The sequence below is a fragment of the Siphateles boraxobius genome, unplaced genomic scaffold (genome assembly GCF_051911475.1).
Source record: "Siphateles boraxobius isolate OS27281-9 unplaced genomic scaffold, OSU_SipBor_1 43, whole genome shotgun sequence".
NCBI classification, from domain to species: Eukaryota; Metazoa; Chordata; class Actinopteri; order Cypriniformes; family Leuciscidae; genus Siphateles; species Siphateles boraxobius.
The window spans coordinates 4260513-4273162 of NW_027509064.1; positions in this window are offsets into that span (position 1 = coordinate 4260513).

Sequence of the window (12650 nt, forward strand, 5' to 3'; positions counted from 1 at the left end):
CTCAAACAGGTATTAATAGGTTTAAGAAATACATCTCCAGGAAAGGATGATATATGTAATGAAATGATAAAGAGATTATCAGATATATCATTGAATATCATATTACATCTGTTCAATAAAGTATGGGAGGCAGGAAAACTACCTTCTTCCTGGAAACATGGGGTAGTTGTTCCAATAGCTAAACCTGGAAAAGACCATTCCAGAGCAGCTAACCATAGACCAATTGCACTAACATCGAACTTGTGTAAAATAATGGAAAGAATGGTAATAGCTAGACTAAATTACACAATAGAAAAGGAAAATCTTTTATGCCCACATCAAAGTGGATTTAGAAAGGGTCGCAGCACAATTGATTCTATCATATATCTAGAATCAGAAATCAGAAAAGCATTTATAAATAAAGAAGTATTAGTTGGAGTGTTTTTTGACGTGAAAAAAAGCATACGATATGTTGTGGAAGGAGGGACTATTAATTAAGTTGGATAAAATAGGTATTAAAGGAAGGTTGTATAATTGGATAATGGATTTCCTTTTCAAGCGTACGATACAGGTCAAGATCGGTTCAAGCTATTCAAAAATATACACAATAGATAACGGTACTCCTCAAGGTAGTGTTTGTAGCCCAATTTTGTTTATTATAATGATCAATGACATATTTTCTCAGGTAGGACAAGGAGTAGGAAAATCCCTATATGCAGATGATGGGGCCATGTGGAAAAGAGGATGGAATGTTAAATTTGTTGAAAAAAAGCTTGCAGTGAGCAGTAGAGGAAGTGGAAAAATGGGTAAACAACTGGGGTTTAAAATTGTCAGTAGAAAAAACGCAAGTTCCCTTTCGTCCTGGGAACTCCGACGTGTCGTCGGGGGAGTTCCCTGACGAATTGGGATCACGCTAGGGAGACCAATTGCCTTCGAGTGAATTAAAATGAGCCAATGAAAATTGGCATGCAAGATTTGCATTCCGCGACCCGCCTACCAGCGCGGGTATAAAAGGCGGAAGTAAACATTGCGCAATGCTTTTAGCTTCGGAGCCGACCGATTGTGTCCTCACTGAGTGAGTGAGCTTTAAGATTGTATCTTTCTTACGGCTACGAGTCTGCTGTTTCGGGAGGAGATCCCTCTGTGTTGGTGAGATGGCGTTTCAGCGACCGCGCGGTTTCCTGTCTGCCGGCTGCGTCTATATGCTGTTAATTCAAAAGCTGTTTTCACAGCTGGTAAACGGTTGAGTGCGCACAGCGGGCTTGCAGTTTCCCCGCTGTGTTGCCGCGTTGGGTCCCTGTGTGCTTCAGCACGATAGAGAGAGTACTTTCTTCCTGAAAGAGCAACACGAGTGAAGATCACGTCCTTTTCAGGATGACGTTTCACTCGTGTGTTTCTGGATGCGATCGTTTCCTGTCCTTATTTGATGGCCACGTTCATTGTTTCACATGCCTAATCAGTGTGTGAGACTACGTTCATGGGTGGTTCATGTTCTCTGGAGTGCATGACCACGTCGGCACGTTGTTCGTCTCCCCTTTCTCGTAAAGGTTTGAGCCGCTCAGCGTGCCGTGTGCCGTCGAGCGCCGGCTGACAGCCGGGTTGTCACGGCAACCCAGCGCGCATCATTCGCCGCTCAAGATGCGCGGTCAAGATCAAGACTCGCGTGCCTCTATGAGGTAAGTCCCTTTGCTTATTTCCCGATCTAGTTTCTCTTCTGGTGCACCAGAGGAGGGCTACTTTGGTGAATAACATTGGTGATCTGAGGGTTTCAGTGAGCACGAACCACTCACTCCTCTAGCGCATCGCAAACATGCTGAGACTGTGTTCGTGGGTGGTTTATGCTTTCTTATGAGAGCATGACCACGTCGGCACGTTGTTCGCCCTGCCTGAAGGCTTGAGCGCCCAGCGTGCCGTGTGTCATCGAAGCGATGGCCACGTTCACTATCTTGCATACCTGGTTGACGGCCACGATCACTGTTTCACATGCCTAATCAGTGTGTTGAGACGGCGTTCGTGGGTGGTTCATGTTCTCTCAGGAGTGCATGACCACGTCGGCACGTTGTTCGTCTCCTCTTTCTCGTAAAGGTTTGAGCCGCTCAGCGTGCCGTGTGCCGTCGAGGCTTTCGGATGGGATTCTGGTCCTTCTCATGAGGGACCAAGCATTTCATTCGGGGCCCCAGGGAGGACAGATGTCGATCGCTACATCGGAGAGAGGGCTGTTATACTCTGAAATGATGCTGAGTTCCTACTATAATGGTGTGTTCTCATGCTGAAGATTCAGACTTAACAGCCACACTTTCCTGGGCTGTTCTAAAAGTCCCTGGATGTGTGTGAAGAATTTTGGCAGTATGCAAGCATTTTGGTGCCAATATGGCAAGCCATACATGCCTAAATCTGCAGAAGTTTTTCCTCTCTCACTACCTACTGCACGTGCGTAGTTCTAACTCGGGGTTGAGCTGTGCTTAGTGACTGACCGTGATTAGTCACAGCGCTGGCCCTCGGTTAGACGATGTCCACACTGGTGGTCCAGAAGTGCCTCAAAACCAGCCCGCTCAGAGTTTGTTTCCCCCAGCGAAGGGAAGCAACCCTGAGAGGAGCGACCCAGAGTGTGTGACGATCTGTTGTCATCACCACTCCTTCCCCCGGGGGAGGGCCGGGTGGAGAATTTTTCTTTTCTGTTCCGCCGCTGTATCAGCGGTACCCAAAGTTTGAGCAGTCCACTTCCTCTGAGTCGTTCACGGGCCCCAGCGCTCAGATGGCAGTGAGGGCTACGGCCTTGTCACTCTCGTCTCTCGCTGGGTGAGGGGAAAACAGGACTCGATGACCCCGGGCCTCGTCCCTCGTTCCCCTCACGGTCGAGACTGGCAGTATAATAAGACCAGTTTCCTCCGTCCGAGAGGGTCAGAATGGCAGTGCGTGCCGCCCCCGCGCTGCACCACTCCCGTTCCCCTCTCCCCAGCTTGCAGATAGCAGTGATGCAGCCTCGGGTGCGTCGCTCCGGTCTGCAGCTGGGCCCAGAGGCACAGAGACTAGCATACGAGGAGTCAGGGCCTCGTTCCTCGTCTCTCCCCCTCCCCTCGCCACCGGGCAGTCCGCAGCAGAACGCCCACAAGCCTTCTCTGCCGTCTGCCCCTCGGTGGAAGCAGGTTGGTGTCAGTCCCTGTCTTCCACCTCACTGCCCCTCCGCGGGTACGCCGGTGGTTCATTGGGACGCTATCTGGAAGCCTGGCTAGCGCTTCCGGGTCCGTCCCGATGGCTCATCCGCACCGTCCGGTTCGGCTATGCAATTCAGTTTGCACGCCAGCCTCCCAGGTTCAGGGGCGTCCACTTCACCCGTGTGCGGTCGGTGGACGCCCCTGTTTTGAGGAAAGAGATCGATGTCCTGCTGGCGAAGGACGCGATCGAGTCGGTCCCTCCTGCTGAGATGAGGTCTGGGTTTTACAGCCCCTACTTCATTGTACCCAAGAAAGGCGGTGGGTTACGGCCAATCCTGGACCTGCGTATTTTGAATCGGGCCCTGCACAAACTCCCATTCAAAAAGCTTACGCAGAAGCGCATTTTCGAGTGCATCCGTCCCAGGATTGGTTTGCAGCGATCGACCTGAAGAACGCGTACTTTCACGTCTCGATTCTCCCTCGACACAGACCTTTTCTTCGGTTTGCTTTCGACGGTCGAGCGTATCAGTACAAGGTCCTACCATTCGGGCTGGCCCTGTCACCCCGCGTCTTCACGAAAGTCGCGGAGGCGGCCATTGTTCCCATGAGAGAACAAGGCGTTCGCATCCTCAACTACCTCGACGACTGGCTCATTTGAGCTCACTCGCGAGATGTATTGTGCGATCACAGGGACATGGTGCTTCGGCACCTCAGCCGGTTGGGGCTTCAGGTCAACTGGGACAAGAGCAAACTTTGCCCCGTGGAGAGGATCTCTTATTTTGTTATGGAGCTGGACTCGGTCGCCCGGACTGCGCATCTCACAGAGGAACGCATCCAGTCAGTGCTCACCTGCCTCAGGTCTTTTCAAGGCAGGACAGCGGTTCCACTGAAACAATTTCAGAGGCTCTTGGGGCATATGACAGCCGCAGTAACGCCGCTCGGCCTGTTACATATGAGACCGCTTCAGCGCTGGCTTCACGATCGAGTCCCGAGGTGGGCGTGGCACACCGGCACGTTCCGGGTCAAAGTGACCCCGCACTGCCGCCAAACCTTCTCCCCGTGGTCGGATCCTGTGTTTCTACGGGCTGGAGTGCCCTTAGTCCAGGTTTCCAGGCATGCTGTGGTTTTCACAGATGCCTCTGCCACCGGGTGGGGGGCCACGTACAACGGGCATGCAGTTTCAGGTATGTGGACGGGGCCTCAACTGCATTGGCATATCAACAGCCTAGAGTTGCAAGCAGTATGCTTAGCCTTGCGTCGCCTAAAAGGGGTTCTCAGACACAAGCACGTACTGGTCCGTACGGACAGCACTGCGACCGTCGCGTACATCAACCATCAAGGTGGTCTACGCTCCCGTCGTATGTCCCGACTCGCCTCCCACCTCCTCCTATGGAGTCAGAAGCATCTGAGGTCGCTTCGTGCCATTCACATTCCAGGGGAGCTCAACCATGTGGCAGACCAGCTCTCACGGCTGCCTCCCCTGCCAGGAGAGTGGCGACTCCATCCCCAGTCGGTCCAGCTGATTTGGAGTGTCTTCGGAGTCGCACAGATAGACCTGTTTGCCTCTCCGGACACGACCCATTGCCAGTGGTTTTACTCCCTGTCCGAGGGGACCCTCGGCACGGACGCCCTGGCTCACAGCTGGCCCGGGACCTGCGCAAGTATGCGTTTCCCCCAGTGAGCCTTCTTGCACAGACTCTGTGCAAGGTCTGGGAGGACGAGGAGCAGGTCCTTCTTGTGGCGCCGTATTGGCACACCAGGACTTGGTTCACCGAACTCATGCTCCTCGCGACAGCCCCTCCCTGTCCGATTCCTTTGAGGAAGGACCTTCTTTCTCAGAGACGGGGCACTCTATGGCACCCGCGTCCAGACCTCTGGAAACTCCATGTCTGGTCCCTGGATGGGACGCGGAGGTTCTAGGTGGTCTGCCACAGGCAGTGGTAGACACCATCACTTCCACTAGAGCCCCCTCTACGTGGCGCCTTTATGCGTTGAAGTGGAACCTGTTCGTCGATTGGTGTTCCTCCCGTCAGGAGGACCCCCGGACTTGTCCGATCGGTGTCATGCTTTCTTTCCTGCAGGATGGGTTGGAGCGGAGGCTGTCCCCCTCCACCCTCAAAGTGTATGTCGCAGCAATAGCCGCGCATCATGATGCAGTGGAAGGTAAGTCCCTAGGGAAGCACGACCTGGTAATCAGATTTCTTAAGGGTGCCAGGAGGTTAAATCCACCTCGTGATTCGCACTCTGTACCCTCTTGGGACCTTGCTCTGGTACTTAGAGCTCTTCAAAGTCCTCCCTTTGAGCCTTTGCTGACGGTAGAGATAATATCCTGTCCATTAAGACAGTGCTCCTGTTGGCATTGGCCTCTTTCAAGAGGGTCGGGGATCTGCAGGCTTTTTCGGTCGACGAATCGTGCCTAGAGTTTGGGCCGGGCCTTTCTCGCATTGTGTTGAGACCCCGGCTCGGATATGTGCCCAAGGTTCCTACCCCTCCCTTCGTGGACCAGGTAGTGAACCTGCAAGCGCTGCCCCAGGAGGAGGCAGACCCAGCCCTGGCTTTTCTCTGTCCCGTCCGTGCCCTGCGGGTTTATATTGACAGAACGCAAAGCTTCAGAACCTCAGATCAGCTCTTTGTCTGTTACGGAGGCCAGCAGAAGGGGAAGGCCGTCTCCAAGCAGAGGTTAGCCCACTGGTTAGTGGATGCTATAACCCGAGCATATGAGTCTCTGGGTGAGCCTTGTCCTCCCAGGTTGCGCGCTCACTCCACTAGAGGTGTTGCCGCTTCCTGGGCTTTGGCTCAAGGCGCCTCGCTGACAGACATCTGTAGAGCTGCGGGCTGGGCGACACCTAACACGTTCGCTAGGTTCTATAGCCTTCGTGTGGAACCTGTTTCCTCCCGAGTTCTGGCTACGGCCAGTGGGTCGAGGGAATAGGTTGTGTCGGCTTGCTGCGCCACTCCGCCTCAAACAGCGGATACGTGCGTTCTTTGCTCCGTATGGCGCCCTACGTTGGTGAGCCTCGTGAGTTCCTCCTTCACCCCTCCGGTGATGGGCGTGGCGGACCGCCCGGCACCAGGTCTGCTACCTCTAGTAAGGAGTTGCTAGTAGACTGGGTGCTCCAGTGGTTTCTATTGTGACCCATGATGCCACGTGCAGTTCAGCCGTGTCTTCCCCTTGACGGACTCGTTCGTCGTCCCTGTTAAGTACGCTCCCACTTCCCTTGGATTGGGACTACCTCAGGGACTGCCATATGTTTCACTATTCCTTCGGGCTAGAACATATGTGTATTCCTGGCCTTCCTAAGTCAGGCTGGGGCTTCCGCAGTTTCCCAGTGTTATTCAAAATATCCACTGTGCGGGTCTTGCGGAACAGCAGTGTGTTTCCCGTGCTAGCTCCCACAACTTATTTCAAGAAAATGCTGCAGGGTAGCTTTGCCAGGCACTGGAAGGGGCCAGCACCATGGCGTTTTATTAGGGATCCCAATTCGTCAGGGAACTCCCCCGACGACACGTCGGAGTTCCCAGGACGAAAGGGAACGTCTCGGTTACGTATGTAACCCTCGTTTCCTGAGTACAGGGAACGGAGACGTGTCGTCCCTTCGCCATGTTGCTGTACCTTCGCGGAGGACTGGACACCGTTCGGCTCCTCAGCGAAAAGCATTGCGCAATGTTTACTTCCGCCTTTTATACCCGCGCTGGTAGGCAGGTCGCGGAATGCAAATCTTGCATGCCAATTTTCATTGGCTCGTTTTAATTCACTCGAAGGCAATTGGTCTCCCTAGCGTGATCCCAATTCGTCAGGGAACTCCCCCGACGACACGTCTCCGTTCCCTGTACTCAGGGAACGAGGGTTACATATGTAACCGAGACGTTATCTGTTTCTCAAAAAAGAAGAGTAGCCCACAAATAAAATTAAAACTATATGAACAAACCTTAGAACAAGTATCGGAAATTCGATATTTGGGGTTGTGGATGGATTCAAAACTTAAATTTGACAGTCATATAAAGAAAATAATAGATAAATGTAAAAAAGGAATAAATGTTTTAAGATGTCTGGCAGGGGTAGATTGGGGTGCAAGTTGGCAATCATTAAAAAGAATATATTGTGCAATGATCAGACCTGTAATAGATTACAGATGCATAGTATATAGCTCAGCATCAGCATCTAAGTTAAAGAAAATAAATGTTATTCAGTCGCAAGCATTACGGATAAGTTGTGGGGCATTCAGAATATCCCCTATTCCAGCAATTCAGGTAGAAATGGCAGAAATGCCTCTGGATGTTAGGAGGTTACAATTAAAAATGTCATATTGGAGTACACTAAAGGGACACAATGAGAATCACCCAGTGAAAAGGATCCTAGAAAAGTGCTGGGAGTATGGAAAAGGAGAAATAAATAGTTTTGGATGGAATGTAGAAAAAGAAGTCCCGAACATAGAAATAAATAATATAAATATTAGTCCTACAGTGGTAATACCATCAATACCTCCATGGCTTTTCCCTAAACCTGATGTAGATCTAACATTGCAAGACAAGATGGAAACAAAGGAAATGATCATAACAAAGGATATAGTTGTGAAGCAGCACCTAAGTCAAGAATATAACAGCAGTATTCAAATATTTACAGATGGATCTAAGAATCCAGACACTGGACGTATAGCAGCAGCAGTTTTCATTCCCCATTTTAAATATAGAATTGAAAAGAGAATTACGGATCATGTTTCAGTATATACAGCAGAAATGATTGGAATTTTAATGGCACTTCAATGGTTGGAAGATGTTCGTCCTATGGATGTAGTGATTTGTTCAGACTCCTTTTCAGCTTTAATGAGTATAAATAGTGGAAAGTCAGCGTCCAGGCAGGATATCTTATATGAAGTACTACAAAATCTGTACAGAATATACAGAATAGGAGTAAACATTTCATTTTATGGGTTCCAGCACATGTGGGGGTAGAGGGTAATGAGGAGGTTGATCAGTTGGCAAAGAGATCTTTAAAACGCAATGTAATAGACATTAATGTATCACTGAGTAAAACTGAAGTTAAAGCAATAATAAAATCGGCTCTAAACAAGATGTGGCAACAAAAATGGGACAAGGAGACAAAATGTAGACATTTGTATAAAATTCAAAATAAAGTTATGGTTGAGAGAAATAAATACGGAAGCAGAAAGAGACCATAATATCTAGGCTTCGAATAGGGCATACATGCCTTAATTACTCACTTTTTATCATAGGGAAAAGAGAATCTGTGAATTGTGATAAATGTGGCTTGTCAGAAACAGTTGAACACGTGTTGATTCATTGCACAGAATACAACAGAGAAAGAATCGATTTTACAGAATCATTAAGCTACGTAGGTATTAATATATTGTCAGTAAAAAACATATTTCAAAACGCACAGAAAGAGAAAATGGTTTATAGTGCTTTAATGAGGTATCTAAGGGAAACAGGATTGGTTAACAGAATATAGATTAATATGATTTTTTTTTAAGATAATTTGCTTCACTTTGGTTAAAGCTTCACACTCCTGTCCAGTTGATGGCAGTAAATGCACCATTTAGCTGGTTTGCCAACCGCCATAAAACTCTGAAAGAAGAAGAAGAAGAAGCTGAACTTGTATTTAGCCATGTCTAGTTCTGCGTTCCAAACCGCATACTTCCCTACTATTTAGTATGGGAAAAGAGTAGGCGAGCGAAAAAGTATGTATTAATCCAAAAGAGTAGGCGAGAATTACCTGGGTGACGTACCAATTATCGCGAGATTTGGACTTAAGTGCGTTCGAATGTGCCTACTTTCCTACTATATAGTAGGCGAAAACAGTACGTGAAGGTGTAATATTGGTGTGTAACCTAAAGCCCTTATTTACAGTTGTTGCAATGCAGCAAGCATGTGGCAGCAAGCAGTGGTTTTATATACGTTGTTCTAATGCAGTGAGTATGATCTCTTTTCGGGAATTTTCTTGTGCTCTGAAAGTTGCTTAAATCTGACTGCGGTAAGTGTGTGTAGGTTGGGGGTCGTGTCTAACGCCATGCTTCCAGCTCGGAGCTGTGTAATCAGCAGGACGCACGGACCCAGACTACGCTGCTGTTTTGTCTTCATTGTAAATGTATTGCTGCTTTTGTCTTCTGTATAAATATGCTGTGTGTCGTGACTATTCTATTAGGGAACCTGTAATTTAAGTACTGTGGGTTCTCTGAGACATTGGTGAAAGGCTATTTGGCCCACCCAATTTATTTGGGATGTGGTGTTCAACACACTTGAGTGTGGATTTGCTTCATTGCATTTGTAGTGAGTGTCACCAGCGTGTGGTTGCAGACTAATAAGTGGTTACTTACAGGGTGGGTCAGGGATTCCTTTTCCTGTTCGTGTCTTTGATTAAGCCCCAGTATTTATTTTCTTGTTTTTTTTTTCTTTGTTTTATTTATTTAAAATACCTTTTCTGTATTACATCTGTGGGTAATTAATAGGTAAATGTCTGAAAGGTATTTATTAGTGACTGTGGTGTTTCTCAATGTGAAAAGATTTTATGTAATAAATTTCTTTTAATTGTCAGAACTATCTCAGTCCTCCTTGGGAAGAACGAACCTGTGTTTGAGTATTAAATATCCTTGGGTGAAAATCAAGCGGCAACCTCCCCGTCTCTCTCTTGAAACCAACACGGAAGTGAATTAAACTGCAATTCATCGACTGACCGCTTGAGGCAGGCTGCAAAAGTGAGTCAAATCTGTATCTCTCCCATGTTAAAATCCCCAACTTTACAGCAGAAAAAAATATGTTTACAGCCTGGAGCAAAAAGTGGTTTTGGTCTATATAGCTAATTTTGCCCTTCATGACAACTGTGAGGGGGGTGAATTTTTTTACACCTCATCCGTTTAAATTATATTAAGCCTTAAAGTTCTGCATAATTAAGGGCGTGGCCACTTGCGTGACTGGTGGATTGAGGCTGCTATAACTGCTAGCCGACGTTTGTCTCTGTTAACGTCACCCTCAGCTGCTGTACTTGCCATCTCTGCAGTGTTTGTGCTTTTTTCGGGATTATTTCATACAATTTAATACACGCATTATACCTTTGCCCACGCCGTTGGATTCCGTCGGTGTCGAGTATGGAGAGAACAACCAGCGTTGTATTTCCAGTTGTTTTCCTCGCATGCACTAATGGATGTCTGACAATTTCGTTGCTTTTTGGAGTATACTGTACAGGCTACACTTGTTATGCGGTACCGTTGCTCTCAAACTTTTAAGTGTTAAATAAAAAGTACCGTGAGAAAATCCTGCAGGTGTCAGTGCTTTCTCTCCGTCCATGCAATAGATACACACCCTTGAATGAGCGCGGATTTCTAGTGCATTTACTTGAACTTCTGAGGTAATATTTTTGGTTTAACCCATTTGAGAAATTGAGAAGCGGCCAAAATCAGATTTTAAAATCAACTGAACTGAATAAAGCTCTTGATGAACTTGACGTGCGATGCCGCACTGACTGACATGTATGCGCATGAATCACTGTCACACGCACAAGCTCAGAGCAATATTGTAAGTTACTGCATGATAATACATTTTTAACTAGCAGAATAATAATGCATCCCGATACACATAGTCTCACTTTTAGTTACGTCTTTTAATTATTATAGTATTTTGAAGGGCAAAAACATGAACTTTAACTATTGGCTTTACTTCTACATTCAGCTGTCACTTTAGCACGAGGCCAGTAGCATAGCATTAGTACCTCAGCTCCACCCACGCTCCGCCTCTTTGCCCATTTTCTTTTATCCGGGAGTGACGAGAGCTGACGCGATGCCAAGATGGCGACGGTTGGCCCCGCCTACTTTAGGCTTCAAAAGCACTCTTCAGAAACCTACGGGTGACGTCACGGACACTACGTCCATATTTTTTTAAAGTCTATGGTGAAAATCCGGAGGTGGCGTAGTTGGCTACATTGTAAATCTTATTAGAGTTTTATTAATGTTAACTCCCAGGTTGCTTATCTTAGTTAGCACCTCTGTCTCTCCTTGCTCCTTAGCCCCCGCTCGCCACATTTGCATTAAAATAAAGAGCGCCTTTTGCATCCCTGCATATAACGAGGTTTGGGCCATACAAATTACGGGAGTGTCACGGGAGAAATAACAAAACGGGAAGAGGGCGGGAGATGGATGTGAAATGCGGGAGATGGATGTGAAAGACGGGAGACTCCCGGGGAAAACGGGAGTGTTGACAGGTATGAGCTACACCTGCCAGGAGTTCTACACATAGACATAATAAATACATAAACACCCTATTGGCCGCTTTGGAACGTTGCTGCGATACGTCAACGCGTCCGCCATTTTGCTGAGGGCAAGACTGCGCTGTAAACAAATGCAAGTAAACGGGTGAGCTGCGGTTTTCCTGGATAAAAACAATGATAACGTTAACAGTTATCAACCGATTTCAGTGGTTTGTACGTGGTGTACGCTACTATTACTAATTATATAAAGACCAAATACTACCAGAAAAAAAGTTTCAGTCTTGTTTGTGAAAGGTAATTCCCCGAGACCTGTTTTCAATTGTGTGGCGATTTGTACAGCCCCAAGCAGCTCACGAAACAGGCATTTTTCTCAGTTCCCGTAATGAGAGGTATGGGAAAGTTGCCCTCCGCAATATGGCAGCGCCGTTGACGTACGCTCCAGGGGCCAATAGGGCGTCTATGTATTTATTATGTCTATGGTTCTACAGACACATAATGAATGAGAAGGCCCTACTCGAAGCTGCCAGATCAGACAAAAAATAAATTCAAGATGCACTGAATCCGGTAAGAACGCATTTAATCGTTCTAGTCTTTCCTGATTGAATTTATGTGCTTATTTGGAAATGTGCTTTTTAGCGATCCGATTATTATTTTCACTTAATTATTTAGATTGAATAAACCCGTTCTGTTAAAATTAGTTTTATATTATTAGTGACGTTCACAGCCGGTCAGCGCATTTTTATAAAGCCTGTTAGCAATTTAAAGCATGTGCTGCAAAAAGACATCGAATATAAAATCAATATTTATTTACCTAGTATAATAACAGTAAGTTCTCCTAGTATAATAATAGTAAGTTCTCTCCCTCGTGTCCCGCAAAATCAGGTCTGCTGACCTGCAACAGATCAATAGCCAGGTGGTCACCCTAGCTTGGTTCCCACGCCGTATCGGCTCAAATGCATTTGCAATGGGACACACGGCTCAACACTTCTTTCAAGTTCGTCTTCCTCCATTTCAAATCAAGTGTGTATTCAGTCCGGTCCAGAAATGCTTCACTCTCTTCACTCACCAACAGAACCAACCAACCCCGTTACGTAGGCTGTGACGTCACTCCAAAATGGCGACTTGATAGATGGATAGCTAGCTAGAAATTACGAAAATAATTTTGTCATATCTGTGCTTTTAACAACTTAAAATAAAATCTTAGGCAATGTGATTTTCTAGCTACTACCAGTGCCAAAACATGGACATTTCATTTCCCCTTTAAGCAGACAGTCTACTAATACGCTGAGTTGCAAAGT